Source organism: Euprymna scolopes, chromosome 38 (assembly GCF_053919585.1).
Source record: "Euprymna scolopes isolate OS-2025 chromosome 38, ASM5391958v1, whole genome shotgun sequence".
Lineage (NCBI taxonomy): Eukaryota > Metazoa > Mollusca > Cephalopoda > Sepiida > Sepiolidae > Euprymna > Euprymna scolopes.
The window spans coordinates 8,675,046-8,690,621 of record NC_136519.1 but is presented as its reverse complement, the minus strand read 5'-3'; the positions used below and the strand labels follow the sequence as shown (position 1 = coordinate 8,690,621).

Sequence of the window (15,576 nt, the reverse complement as noted above, 5' to 3'; positions counted from 1 at the left end):
CGATTAATCTGACCATAATAGTAATGCTACAAAAAACTTTACCTCTAAGAAACAAAAGGTGTGCTCCCTCTGCTACCAACGTTGGGAAACCAGAGGTCGATGCGTATGGCGTGTTTTAGAAAGGAAAACGAGATTAGCCACATGAAACAGCAAGAGTTTCTGCCCATAAAGGGGGTTAAATAAAGGGAAGAGAAGCAGTATTTCTGCTCATGCTTAAACAATAAGTTATAATTTTACAAACTCTACACAACAAGCTATTTCAGCAATCGAATAATCAAATGCAAATGGCAGGCAAAGCATTTGACATTTGGTTGATTTTTAAAATTATGGTGTCTCAACCGATCATATAGTGTCTGAATGGTTAGAACAGATGGAGCTGGTGTGCGAAATGTATGGTTGTTAACAACATAGAGTGTTTTACCACTCAGGTTGGGAGGTGGGGCTCTGTCAGTATACCGATGGTTAACCCGTGACCAGAGGGAGGATTTAAAGCAGGTAAGACAAGCCCTCCTCGTGGCTTTTGTGCTGAACCCTTTTGTTGCATTTGAAAATTTTGTCTCTCATTGTTTGTGCCCCAGGGAAACTGTGGATGAATACTTGGGTGACCTACAGGACCTGGCACATCTAATCGAAGAATAACCCTTTGATCAATAGCTCAGTTGCACTTTTGTGTCAGAACTCCCCTGGTTTAGTTAAACAACAATTGTATGGATCCTCAATGATGAACACATGACCCTGGAACAGATTCTTACTATGGCTCAATCTCTCATGACAGAAGAGGTAGAAGTGGATGAATCTGTTGCTGCAATGGCCGGATGGCGTAGAGTTTTTCATGGTGCACTTGTGGACCAACCTTCAACCCCCGACCAGCAGGATGCAGATATAATGCCACAAATGTGGAGGTCCCAATCACTTTACCAGAGGCTGCTAGACATCATTAAGAAATTTGGCAGTGTGCATATCGACGAAGGAGGCAAGGTATATTTTGCTGAAGAAACTCTCGCTCTGGGTGCGACAATAGAGCTAGAACAGCCTGACTATCATGTGGAGTTTGATCCATGCACCAAATCTTGGACAGTGTCGTGGATCAGGTCAGATGATCATTAGCCAGAAAAATTATGCAACAGAGCACCAGAGTATAGCATCCTTGCAAAATCTCAGAGTATAATAAAGAGCTACAAGCCTAAATTGATAATTGGTGGTTAGTTCCTTAGCCAGAAGAGGAATTGGGGCTCCCAAAGGGCCTGATCTCACTAATGGCAGTCATCCAGCAGAACAAACAAAAGGTGAGGCTACAGGATGGAGCACGATTGCCTGCTTTACAGATCTGGGGAGAGGATGACGCTCTGTATTGGAGAAGAGCAAAAAAAATCCCAAACATGACTTGCGTTGTTATGCGACGGAGTATATTTTCGTTATGTGGCAAATTGGTTGGACACCTTCCCGTGTGTGGTTGGCTTCATGTTGCTGTGATGTTTATCTGACATCATTACTGGGTACGATGACAAAGTAAACGATACCCCTCTGAACACTATGATTAAGGAGGTTCTCACCAGAGTCCACAGAGAAGAGTTGGTGTGGGGCAAATGGTGTATTAACAACCAAGACCTTAGAGTATGGGTTGATGCAAGCTCTCTGGCTATCAGCGTGTCATTGGTACATAATAGGGCTGTGATAGAAGATGCTTGCTGGTTACGTCCAGTGTAGAACTTCCTACATATGAACCTTGCTGAACTCACTGCCATTATTAAATGAATAAACTTGGCAATCCTATGGAAGATGACCACTTTTCATTTGTTGACTGATTCTGCCCATGTCCATAAATGGATCGTGAATACCCTTATCGGCAGAGTCAGGGTACAAATAAAAACGAAGAGTGAGCTGCTCATTCGATTGTGACTTGACACGATAATAAAATTGGTGAAGGAATATGCGCTGCCAATGGATGTATTCTTGGTCAAATCAAGCCAAAACAAGGCTACCAGCATGGGGAAACCAGGAGAAGAATGTGTGAGAGGTGTTGCGTGTTTTATAGAGGAGGGCAAGATAAACTACGTGAAATGGTGAGAATTAGTGAACATAAACGGGGCCAAACTCTAAGGAAACGGGAGCAGCATTTTGCTCATGCTTGATCTGAAACCTATAATTTGCCAAACTCTACAAAACACCAAAACATCAATTGAGATGGGTGCCTCAGAGGTGGCTTGATGCAATTCGGAGTAACACTGAGCATGTACAACTTATATGCACTGCATACGTGAGCTCAGTCGGGTTTGATCAGCTTGAGAGTGTTCACAAACAAAGCTGTCATCCTAGTGTAAGATGGATACTCTTCTTTGTGAAACAGATTAATTCTGAGGTTTCTAAGTCTGCTGCAAAAACTTAGAAGAGAATGTGAAGAGTGCTAATTGATTGATTCGTCATCCATGCACTAGTCAGAAGGTACGTTAAACGTTAAACAAATATGACACCAAGTAGTGATGGATATTACCCATTAGAATCGGACCCATTTTTTGACCATGATTCCACTTGGTTTGCCATCTGGCAACGCCTTTCTTGGCAAGATGTAAAAAGAGTAATTAACCAACTGAAGACGTTCTTCTATGAATGGGGCTTGCCACAAAGATTCTGACGGATAATGAGATTAACTTTAAGAGCAGCTTGTTAAAAACCTTCCTAGATGACTGGAGAATCTGACTTCGATTCCACTAGTAACAGCATCATTGAGCGATGTCACAGAACTGTAAAAAGGACCGCAGACAGAAAACAGTGCACTATACCGGAAGCAGTATACTGGTACAATGTCACACCAAAGGATGACGTGTCCTTTGTTACAGCACCTGCCAACATCTTCTATTTGCACTGCATATGGCTGAAAAGAATCAATGGAACATCGGCACCAACACACAATCAACATCGGGCTGTTTTCAAAACAGATGACTGAGTATACATAGAGGTTCCACATGAATGAGGAACGACAGTGTGGAACGGTACATTGACCAAAATTACCATCACATAGAACATATCGGTCAACGGAATGACACGCAAAATGACCGATAGTGGGATCAGTCTTTTCTGACATGTCATCAGAGAATTCGAGTGAAAGATTTGTGACAATTGGCAAGAGACGTTATTTTCGTTTTCAGCGCCCTCAAAAACCTATAATAGTGGTAACTTTAAAGGATACTTTAAGGGTGGAAAGATAGTGTACCTTTACCAATGTTTCAATCATAGTCATTTGTTTTCCTAGTTTGGCAAAGGAATTACAAAATATCTTTGGTTTTAATGCATAAAGTAAATTTCACAGTGTATAAGGATTATTTGATGCTGGAGATATTCATAATTGTACCCTATTTCCAAGAGAGGAGATATAACATATGAAAAATATTTGGAATCAAGTCTCCCCTTGCTGCTATTTCAGATCATTTGAAACCCAAGCAGCAAGTTTTAGTCTGCCCTCCATCAAGGCCAGAGGTTTTGGGGAAATTATATATATATATATATATATATATATATATATATATACTTTTTCAGAATAAAGTTATTTAATAATCAGCTGGTATGGAAACCTGTGATTATAAAATTTACAAAATATTACTGGCAGTAATATTCTATAAGTACTATCCCATCTAAATAAGAATTGCTCGATATACAAGATAGAGCAAATAAATCAAATTTTAGTGATTCAATGAATTTAAAAAATCTTTTTTTAAAGTGAAATGTTGGATCTTATTACTTCACTGCTTTAAAGAATGTTCACCATAGATTTTACCACGCAATTTGGATCTAAATTTTTATATCCTTTTCTTCAATTTCCCTTGCTATATGACTTCTGATTAATCAATTCTTTTTGACTTGACTTTCCATGTCTCACTGACTCTAGCAAATAAGGTACATACCTTTATAGATATTTGCTAATATTTTCTCCTCTGAAGAGATGGTAGACATCGAAACTTTATAGGATAAGGAGATAAAATTTCTAAAGTATTGTCTTGCTTAGAATAATAAAAATCTTTGAATATGAAACTTAAACATTTCACTTCAAAAACGTTTTTTTTAAATTCATTGAATCACTATAATTTAATCTATTAAAAGTGTATATATAAAAGTGAACGTGTCTGTGTGTGTGTCTGTGTACATTTTCCTACACAATAACTATCAATTTTCAATCTACAGATTCGAAATTTGATATACAGGGTACTGAGATGTGGGAAAATCTTTGTAATCCGTTTTCGGCCAGAAATTTGACTGTTAAGGGGTCAAAGTTTAACGACTTGACCTTTAAAATCCCCCCCCCCCGCCAATTTTGGGTCTAAACACTTTAAATTTTAGATATAGGTTCCTTGGACATGGATCTAACTTAACTTGAGTTGAGCCCCAAACAATAAATGTTAAGGGGTCATAATAGGGGTCAAAGTTTTTAAAAATTGACCTTTTTGTTTTTGCTTAACATACACCTCCAAACACCCGGGCAACGCCGGTCTGAAATGCTAGTTTAATATATATATATATATTAGTCATCCACATACAGTACTGTTTCGCTGTTTCACAACTAATCAGTACAACTAGACAGGCAACTACCCCAAGGATTGAAACCCAAACGTCTGTACGGCAGTCAAGGCTCCTAACTATTATGCTATTGGCGGCTGCTGAACGAGTAGTGAATTTAACGATGTTTTGACATCGTCCGCTCGATTTGTTTACACAAAGAGCGTCGCTTATATGCTAATGGTAATTCACTTCTCAATATGCTCAACTCAAGGTAAGGAGCATTATAGTCATCCACATACAGTACTGTTTCGCTGTTTCACAGCTCATCAGTGTGGCTATATATATACACACATGCGCACACACACGCATATACTGGCAGTAACCATTCAATAAATGTTAGCGTTGCGTTGCATTTATTATGTGGATTTCTATCAGTATTTTGTTTAATTTTCTATTTTTTTTAATGATTATCCAGACTCCAAAAGACGTGACCCTTCTATGTTGGCCAAGGTTCTCACGTAAAATTCGACACTTGTTTTTCGAAATGAATAAACTCTTTAAAATAAGTGAAAAAACTAAAAACTTATCCATCTAGGTAGAGCAACTTGATGTTGATAACATTTGTTTGTTATATATTTGTTTTTTTACCACTTTTTCGTTTTGTTGGCTATAGTAAAGTGTCCAGACTTTTTTTTAAATTATTGCTTAAAAAAAAAAATTTAAAAAAAAATTAAAAAAAAAAAAAATTGAAAAAAAAACGGCGCGAAAAAAAAATTTATACGTATTTTTTATAATAACGTGTCTGCAGTGAATAATAGCTTTTCCATGTTGCTTTGGATTGGTGCCTGTCGGCAATACCCTTCAAGCGAGGCCGAGGCATTAGGCAACAAAACAATCTCCTCGCTCAAAGAAGGAGGTAATGCCTGGCAAGATGGCCTCGTGTTTACCTCTTTCCCATTACGGGAAGGTGTCTCACAAGGTCGGAAGGTGCGGATTGGCCAATGCACAAAAATATGTGCACGCAGGCTTACAAAAATGCCCGAGCAGTCCCTGTCGACATATCAATCGATTAGCAATAAACCCTTCTGAAAGCGCAAGATAAAGCCTAGGATGGCTCTTATCCAGAATTCAACATAAAAATAAAATATATAGAAAACTCTTTATGGTGTACGCATCCTTCACGGTGTCATATTCCAACAATCACGTAAATTGACCAAGTAAATTTTTTTTTAAGTAGAAATCGTGGCAGATCAAGGCACGGCACAACCTTCTCGCTTCCTTATAAAATTTTATTTTCTTAATTAAAAAAAGGAAAAATAGAAAACTATTTGATCAATTTACGTGATTTTCGGAGTCTGACATTTTCATTCTGTGACCGGTCGGTACGTATATCATTAAGATTTTTCTATGTGTGCGTTTGTGTGTGTCCCCAATTCGGAAGTTTAACTAAGGTGGGGGTTAATAATAATTTATTTTACTTTTTAGTTGAAAAAACAAAATTGTTTTCTTACAATTACTCGAATGTTTTAAAAATTTTACAATATCATCGCATTTGACATTTTCTTGTTCTTTTTTGTGATTAATGTTTCTATTTACTTGCCTCCCCCACGAGGGCAGAGTTAGATACGAGGTCGGTTTTTAATGTGGGGAAAATCCAGCACTCCAAAAGGGAGTACTCTGGATAGAAACGGAAATAAAAGTTGACTCAGTCTAGAAGAATTTCTCCTTCATTGACCGAGAACAGAAAAAGTGAAGTGTAGTATCAGAACAGATACTACACTTTGTTTTTAACCAAAAGGCCCCAAATAAATTAGTTGAAAAAAAATTTTTTTTTTTTTTTTTTTTACAATTTTTAGTAAAATAGTTACCTCCCTTAGAACAATGAGTTAAGCTTCCGAGTTACGTATTTTTATTTTTATTATTTATTAGGAAAACCCTTGATCTTTGAAGCTCCTGATTTGGAGCCGGGTGCCCGTGCCCGGGTTCCTCTGAAAATGAACCCCATCTCTTTTCAGGAAGACATTGATAAACGAAATCAGAATTATTATTATTATTAATTGGGTTGAATTCTGGATTTACACTCCTGGGAAAACAGAATGATATTCCATTAAGCTTCAAAACACATGTGTCAGCGATTTTCTTTCTTAACCGGCTTTTCTTTTTCTTGTAAAGAAGTAACGTCGCATTGAAATCGCGTTCACAAGAAGGAGGGGGAGGGGGACACGCAGAAAGGGAAATTGAAAACAAAATAGATTTCATGAAACGACGAATCATTCCACATGTTTCTTTCTTGCTTTCTTTTTTTTTTTAACGCAATAAATAATGAAAGATTTCCTTCTTAGCCACATCACAATTCATTCTATTTAGCGACAGAGGAATTTTAAATTCCTTTTTCTTTTTTTGCTGCTTTTTTTTTTTTTTTTTTTACCTGTTTCAAACCAAACAATCTGTAACACTACTTTAACAGAAAGAATAAACAAACAATTCAGTTTTCGCAATTAAAGACAAATGTCCAACATGAATACCATATTTTAACAATTATATAATTTAGTTTGAATACTGCTGCTAATAATAATAATAATAATAATAATAATGCGCGGGGAGGATGATCGATGTATTTTTTTTTACTTTATTTTTTCACCGCAAAAATGAACTTGCTAATCTTTTTAAAAGTTGATCTTCCCTGTATAAAAATTAGAAATTCATACATTAGTGATAAATATATTATTGAATTACATTAAAGTCGAATGCACTTCGATTATGGTGATGTCATTCATTTTTTTTTTTTTTTTAAACTTCATGATATTCGTGCAACGAATTTGATTGTCGATTAAAATAAATAATGAAAATAGGTGATAGATCTGGGTTCTTAAAATTCAACCTCTTAAAAAAATTAATTAGAAATTGCAGCAAAATCTTTATGGTGTGCGTTCTCGTCACAGAACGGGAATGTCATATTCCAAAAATTGTGTAAATTCATCAAGTAGTTTTATTTCTATAAAGAAGATTATTTTTAAATGATTTAAAGCGATTAATGTGAAGTCGATAGCATGACAATAGTGGTTTCGTAAGTTTGGATTATTTTGGACTTATCTAGTTTTTTTTTTCAAGATGGCAACGCGAGACAGTCCCTTTTTGTTTACTCATAAATTTGATTTTTTTAGTTTAAAATAAAGGGTTTGTATTACTGTACACATAAATTCGAAAAAGTTGTCAAAAAATGTATAACAAATAAATGTTATCAAAGGCAAGATAAGTTACTTTCTACCTAACTTGGATATATTTTTCGCGTTTTTATTCAATGTAACATGTTTATTCAGCTCGAAAAGCATACAGTGTTTACCGATGTGATGTATTGGAAAATTCAAAATGGCGCCTGACACTCTCTTTAACATGGTAAGTTTGGGAAAAGGTGTTATAAATAAAAAACTAGACAAAATACTATTAAAAAAAAACACCGAATATATGTCAACTTAAGTCACGGTAACATATATTGAGCGAATTTCTAACAGTATTTTGTATAATTTATTATTTATAACATCTTTTCCTAAACTTACCGTGTTAAAGAGAGAGTCGGGCGCCATTTTGAATTTTCCAATACATCGGTAAACACTGTATGCTTTTCGAGCTGAATAAACATGTTACATTGAATAAAAACACGAAAAATATATCCAGTTAGGTAGAAAAGTAACTTATCTTGCCTTTGATAACATTTATTTGTTATATATTTGTTTTTTGACAACTTTTTCGAATCTATGTGTACAGTAATACAAACCCCTTTTTTTATTATTAAATTGTTAGGTGGAAGCACAGAAGAGTTACAAAACACTTAACCCTCGCCATGTTAAGAATGGCTTTCAAAATAATAACGTCATTATTTCAGCGCGGTGGCAAAAGTGCGCAACTGCACAAGTACCTCTGTATATATTTTTTAAATTAGATTGAATTCTAAATAAGAACTGATTTTTCATGGACATATGTGTAATAATAAAAAAAAAAAACATACATTTTTTTCTAAATTATATTTTTTAATCGAACGCACTTCGATTTGCGGTGATATCATTTAAAAAAATTCTACATCGTACTCGCGCAACGAATTTGATTGTCGATTAAAATAAATCGCACTTATGTTACCTGCTGAAATAATAACGTCATTATTTAGAAAGCCATTTTTAACATGGGAAGGGGAGGGTGTTTTGCAATTATTCTGTACGTTCACTTAACAATTTGATAATAATAATAATAATAATAATAATAATAATAATAAAGACATCGTAAAACTTGAATTTAATTTGAAAATAGTATTTTAAAAATAGCACGGTAACATAAGTGCATAAGCACCAAAATAAATAATCGTTTGAAAATAAATGTTTATGACGAGGAGGTGGGTTATTCAAATTTTAATATATCTATGTATACATACACACTTTTGCAATAATATATATTTGTTGTGAATTGATTTTATGCCACTAAAAAACCTATTCTTTCAACACATGTAGTAGTAATAGTCTCTACTACGGCTCGTAGCTTTTATCTTTCAAACCTGACATGTGATTCATTTAAGAATGTGAAAAGATTCCATCTACTGTCAAAAAAATACCTATACCTAATTTTTTTAAAAATTAATATTCCTTATTATTTATACAGTGTTTTTCGGTTTACGTTTATTTTAACGAATAAGTTATTGATTTAGCATGCCAGCAGTCTTTCTTTTATACAGCTAAAAAAAAAAAAATTCCCATTGAAAGTTAAATCGAATACCTGTAAGGTGATTTACATTGATTTAATTGCATAATAACGTGGAAAACTAATTCGGTAATTATGACTATTGGTACTTAACTTATATTAGCGTGATGAAATAATAACGTTATTATTTAGAAAGCCATTCTAAATATGGGGAGGGAAAGGTGTTCCTATACTTTCACCTAACAATTTAATTAAAAAAAAAAAAAAAAAAAAAAGAAAGGATATCGTAAAACTAGAATTTGAAAATACTATTTTCAAAAAAATAGCGTGGTGTTACTGTTTACCTTTACCAACTAAACAAGGTGGCTGATTTATTCAAAATCGATACTTACGATTACTTTAAACGCTTATAAATGCTATTTTTATATATATTTTTTTAAATCGCAAATAGGTCACAAAGCAAAATAAATTGTTTTTGATTAATTTCCCCCGATTGTATTTTCGTTCAAAAATAATTTACGTCAATAAAAGTAATGATCGCCAAATGTTTAAATATTTACTTTATGAGGAAACGAAAATTGGAAATAAATTTAAATATCAATACATAAAACGTGTCTAAAATGCATTTGTGTGTCAATTAAAATTATGCGCATCCAATCATCATCGTGTACAGATGCAACTTACAGAAAAAATATATATTAAAAAAAAATTAATTAAAAATTAATGAATGAAAACAAAATAAGAAATTAATACTTACCGTTAGTAGAACGTTTTTTTTTTAAATATATATGTATATATATATATATTTTTATTATTTATTTACCGCTGCGTGGTGGTACTCAGAAATAAAACCTCGTGGTTTGTAAATTTTTGGGTATGCGATTTTTAATCGATTGGTTAATTAATTAGTATTTAAAAATAATCAAATCGTAATTAATTATTATTATTTTCGTCTGTATTATCGATCTTTTAACTATGAAGGTAACCTTTTCGGATAATCGTGTTGTGTCTGGTGTGTGGAAACAGATATCACTGTGGCGACCACGACGTCGTCTTTTTTTTTTTTCTTCTTCCTCTTTTTTCTTTTCCTTTCTTTTTATTTTTAAATAATTACCTTTTCTCTTCTTTCTTTTTTCCCCTCTTTTTCTTTTTAAATAATTACCTTTTCCTTCCTTTTTTTCTTTTTTTCTTTCTTTTTCCTTTTTGTCTTTTTTAATTTCCCAACCTCGTCCTACGTCTCTTTCTCTTTCTCTTTCGCTAGCAGCTGACGTCTAACAAGAGGCAGGAGTTATAACAATCGTAGTTGTTGCAGGAATATTATCCGACACGACCCTGAGTGATGATGGTGGGGAGTGGGGGGATTATTATTTTGTGAGATGAGAAAAAGAAGGCGAGGGCGAATTTACTGTCTAAAGTGCTTGCTGGTGGGGGAAGGTTAAAAAAAGAAACTAGAAACTTGTCGAGACCTTCTTGAGGGAGTATAGGGGGTTGGGATTGAAAGAAAGCACCCTACACGGCCGGTAGATCGTTAATAAGATCAGTCCTAGTAGTAGTATTAGTAGTGGCGGTGGTGGTGGGCTTCTCTTCCCCCGCCACCATATGTCTGCTGTGTGTAACGTAACTAACACACGTGCGAGTCTCTATTTACGTGCCTCCCCACGAGGACAGCGGTAGATACAAGGTCGGTTTTTAAGTATGGGTGATATTCTATTAATGTCAATCATAAAAGAAGTACTATAGAAGGCAAAAATAAAAACTGCCCCAGTCTGGAAGGATTTCACGACTGATGCGAGAACACTAACATACACGTTGATGAACTCCCCGAAAAACTTGAAAAAAAAAAAAAAAGGTTTCATGCCCAAATGAGTAAATGATTTCTCATTTGCGGACTATTCTAGCGTTTTAGGGCAGTTAAAAAATTCTAATGGAGATAAATTCTGTGTTTCGTTTTGTGTGTGTGTGGGGGGGGAGAATGTGTTTACTTTTTTTAGGCAATTAAGTGTGGTTTTTACGATCTTGCCAGTTGGATTTAGGATTAATGGTAAAAATAAATAGTCGACTGCTGTAAAAAAAAAAGTTAGAATTGTTCGGAAATGGGGAGTCCCAAGTTGATTATCCTAAGATCATTGTTTCCGCGCCCGCTCCACTTCGAGTTGATGTTCCTCATGTTAAGAATTTTTTTTTTTTCTAAATAACGTTATTATTGAGAAAAGACTTTTCTGAAAAGTTCTTCTTAACATGGGGAGGCGGGCTCCTTTACCTATTCTGTACTTTCACCTAACAATGCAGTAAACAAAAGGTACTGTAAAAATAAATTTAAAAGACAAAGAAGCGACCGGAAGTAAAGTGGAAACAGTAATCATAAGGATAATCGTAAAATATATATACAAAACTGATCCCCTATTCTAAATTCTAAACTAATTGTCATTTTTTTTTTCTTTCCATCAAGTTTTTTTTTAATGTTTTACTGTTCATACGTAATGACCAAAAAGGTAGAATCTCATTTTCGAGGTTGGCGGAGGGTACTGATAAGCTACAAATTTATCAAAAAAATTTTATAAACCGGATACTGCACTCTGATCCCGACTTGAAGGTCAAAAACATGAGTATATTTGCTCGTCTTTCCCCACTCTTAGTGCAGCACTGCAGCAAAGTTAGACGTAAAAATAAATAAACAAGTGGGTAAGACGGATTTTGGTTATTCGCAAAATTTGTCGTGATCGAATTCAGTGAGGGGGCGTCAGCCGTTTCACTCAGACGACACGACCGATAATAAACCAATTTCTTATACTGAGGGAGGAGGCAATGTCTGGGAGGATGGTCTTCTTAGGCCGAATAAAACCACAATATACTGATATAAGGCTGAGACGTGAGAGGCCATTTTACCTACCATCTATTTTACAATTACTTTCACATAGAGCTAGGTGGGGAAGGGAAAGGGTGCGTTACGGCAGATCAACCTTTTGGCGCCATTTAAATGGTGTGTTGATGATTGCAAATGAATTAAACACGCGATGATAGTTTTTTTTTTGTAAATTATCTATCGTTTTTTTTCTTTGTCGTTCTTTTATTTACTTTCCTTTTCTTTTCTTTCTCTTTTTTTACGATTCTTTATTTTTTGTTCTTTGTTTTTATTTATTTCTTTTTCTTTCTTTCCGTTTTTTTCTTTTTATCTTGTCCTTCCCTTTTTTGTTTCTTTTTTCTCGTTTATTCTTTTTTCTTTTCTTTTATCTCTATCTCTCTGTCCTGTTTCTTTCATTATTTCTCGTTCTTTCTGTAATTTCTCAATCGTTTTTTTTTTTTTTTTTTATCTATCGCCGCCCTTTCATTCGTTTTTTTTTTTGTTCCTTTTCTTTCCTTTTTTTTTTTCTTAGCTCATTAAAAAAAATTTGGGTTTTTTTTTTACGACGTGCCCCAGCGTAGTATAAGCACCCCAACTACCCCATGTTAAGAACGGCTTTTGGAATACCCCCCTAAAACCTCCCATGTTAAAAACGGCTTTCGAGGTTGATGGTGTTTATTCCGAAAGCCGTTCTTAACATGGGATGTTTGGGGTGTTTATACTACGCTGGGGCACGTCGTAAAAATTTACCAAAATTTTTTTTCCCTTTTCTTAATATTCCGTTTTCTGTTTTGTTTTTTTGTTCGTTTTACAACTCAACTATTATAAGAGGATCTGATGTTTCATTGAGCACAACGCAATAGAGCACAATACGACACAAAGCAGCACTATACAATATAACATATATAACACAATACAATACAAAATACAATGTAACACAATACAACGCAACATAACAATACAACACAACACAGTACAATATAACATACAATATAACAAAACACAACCCAACGCAACACAATACAATACAACATATACGCTATAATACAATACAACACAATACAAAACAATGCGATAAACACAGTGTGATACAATATAACACATAAAATACAACAAAACACATACACTGCACTACAATACAACACAAAACGAAACCATGCAATACAACACAACACAATACAATATAGCACATACGACACAACACATACACTACAATACAACACAATACAAAACAATGCGATACAACACACCACAACACATACATTACAATACAAAACAATGCAATATAACACAACACAATACAGTATGACACAATACACCACAATACAATATAATACAGGGTGTTCCAAAAGTGTTGGGCATATCTTAACATTGAATATCTCGAGAACTGTTAAGAATATAAAAACGCATCTGGTATATTCAGAAAGCTTGTAATCTCAAATTTTCCTTATTAATATTCAAACATGTCCAATGTATTTCATTGGTCACATGACACACGTCAAGCCGAGAGTCCAAATCTTGCCAAGCACGTCCCAGCATTGCATTGTCAATGGTTGAAACAACTTCTGTTATTCGGGCCTTCAGCTCATCCACGTCTCTTGGAATGGGAGGCACATAGACCAGTCCTTTCACAAATACCCACAAAAATAAATCGCAAGGTGTGAGATCTTTTTTTGTGAAATGCATGTTGAACAAGTGTTTATGATCCAGTTTTTGCAAATTCAAGCACACAAAACGCCTTTTCTGGTTGAGTGAACGCCATTACTGGATCAGAAAAAGAATTTTAAAAATCAATAGTCTCACAAAAAAATTAATGCATTTAGCTTTAAAATGGCACCACTTTCATTTTACTACCATTCATAGATAAACAAATATAAGGACTTGAAATGTGCCTAAAACTTTTGGAACACCCTGTACAACACAATACAAAGTAACTTAATATAACAATACAATCCACACAATATATCACAATACAATGCAAAACAATATAACACAACACAATACAATACAACATAATAGAATATAACACATAAATTACAATACTACACAATACAGCACAATACAATACAACATAACACAATGCAACACAATACACCAGAGCACACTATAACTTTTCCAGTTCAAAATGAGAATAGTTCAATTCAAAATAAGAAATTTAAAAATTAAAAAATATCTTTGGTGCAACAAGGTATTGATTTGTTAAATATTTTTAGCCTGATGGTTAGGTCAACTGAAAACTGCGATAACAGAAGAAGTGCGAAAGCACGTATCTTGAAGGTATATAAAATGGATGGAAATTGGAATGCCCTAGTCGAAAATCTTTCTGTTTTGAAAACCATCCTCCATCGCTGGATTAGTAAGGGAAATCAACCTTATACAAGAGGGGGACCTAGAAATTGTAAGGTCAAACAGGTGCATTTAGATTTTATTCAAGCACTAGTGGATGAAAATCCTAGGATCACATTTAAGTGACCTGTGAAAGAATTGAAGCCCAGTTTGGGTTGAAATTGTTCAAATCTACACTAGCAAAGCATCTAGATATGATGACTTATACGCTTAAAGCTGTAAGATTTGTGCTCGAGAGGGCAAATTCAATTGAGAATAAAAATAAATGTAGTTTATTTTGTTCAAAATTATTGAATTAAAAATCAACTGGAAAACCCATTTTATTTATGGATGAAACGAACTTTAATGTTCATATTTCCAGGAGAGATGGGCGTTCTCTAAAGGGTAGGCGATGTAATGTGGTTTCAGTCGGTACTCACGTTATTGGATGTATTGGTCCCCATGGCCTTGTGTACCATGAAATCCAAAGAGGATCTTTTCAAAAGGAAAGTGCACAGTCTTGGATGTGAGAATGTTTGGGAGGTGCAAAGAGACAATGTGGGGGTCAAGTTGTGATGGTTGTTGACAATGCCCCACCTATGTCACTCAAACATTGAAGAAGTTTTTAGTGAAGAAGAATTTCTCGGATGTGAAGTGCTTAAGTTCAGACCATACAGGCCAATGTTTAATTCAATTGAACAAGTATGGTTTTTAATCAAAGCTGACGTTAATCAGGAAGTGGCTGCTAAAATTGTGAGTATTCTTACAATGGAGAGAAGAGATGGCTTGTCAATTATTGAACAAGGGGCAAGAGTTTTGACTTCGTTAATTGAGGAAGAATTGGTAACGGTTACACCAGAAGTATGCACTCGTTTCATAGCTTGAATTCAATCTAAAATTCCTGCAGCTGTAGCATTAGAAGACGTTGTATTCTAATAAATAACTTCAAGAATTTTTTTTTATACAGGGTGACCCAAAAAAAAACAGTGGACATTCAATTGTTTTTCTGAGCAATTTACAGTCAACGGAGAAAATAGGCCAAAGACCCTAGTGTTTTGATGTGATGTTTTGAATATAATAAACTAGTTATGACCAAAGTTTCATTTCATTCGGACAAAACACTAAGAAACGGGGCCTAATTAGAGTTGGGCCCCCTTTTTTGGGTCACCCTGTATTATAAAATGTTAATTTTATTGCTAAAATAATTTATAAAATATTTTATATATTTATAC

General features: G+C 34.5%; 1 protein-coding gene across 2 annotated transcripts in view; it reads right to left on the bottom strand.

Annotated features, from left to right (window-relative positions):
- LOC145263064 (mitochondrial glutamate carrier 1-like) overlaps nt 1–12,121 on the bottom strand; it is a 200,362-nt gene extending 188,241 nt beyond the window's left edge. Inside the window, exon 1 of one of the 2 annotated variants that reach the window (XM_080119921.1) lies at nt 10,340–12,121. The gene's annotated coding sequence lies outside the window, so the exon portion shown is untranslated. Of the gene's footprint in view, nt 1–9,934 lie in introns of both variants that reach the window. The other variant, XM_080119920.1, reaches the window with a different exon arrangement.
- Nucleotides 12,122–15,576: the final 3,455 nt, after the last annotated feature.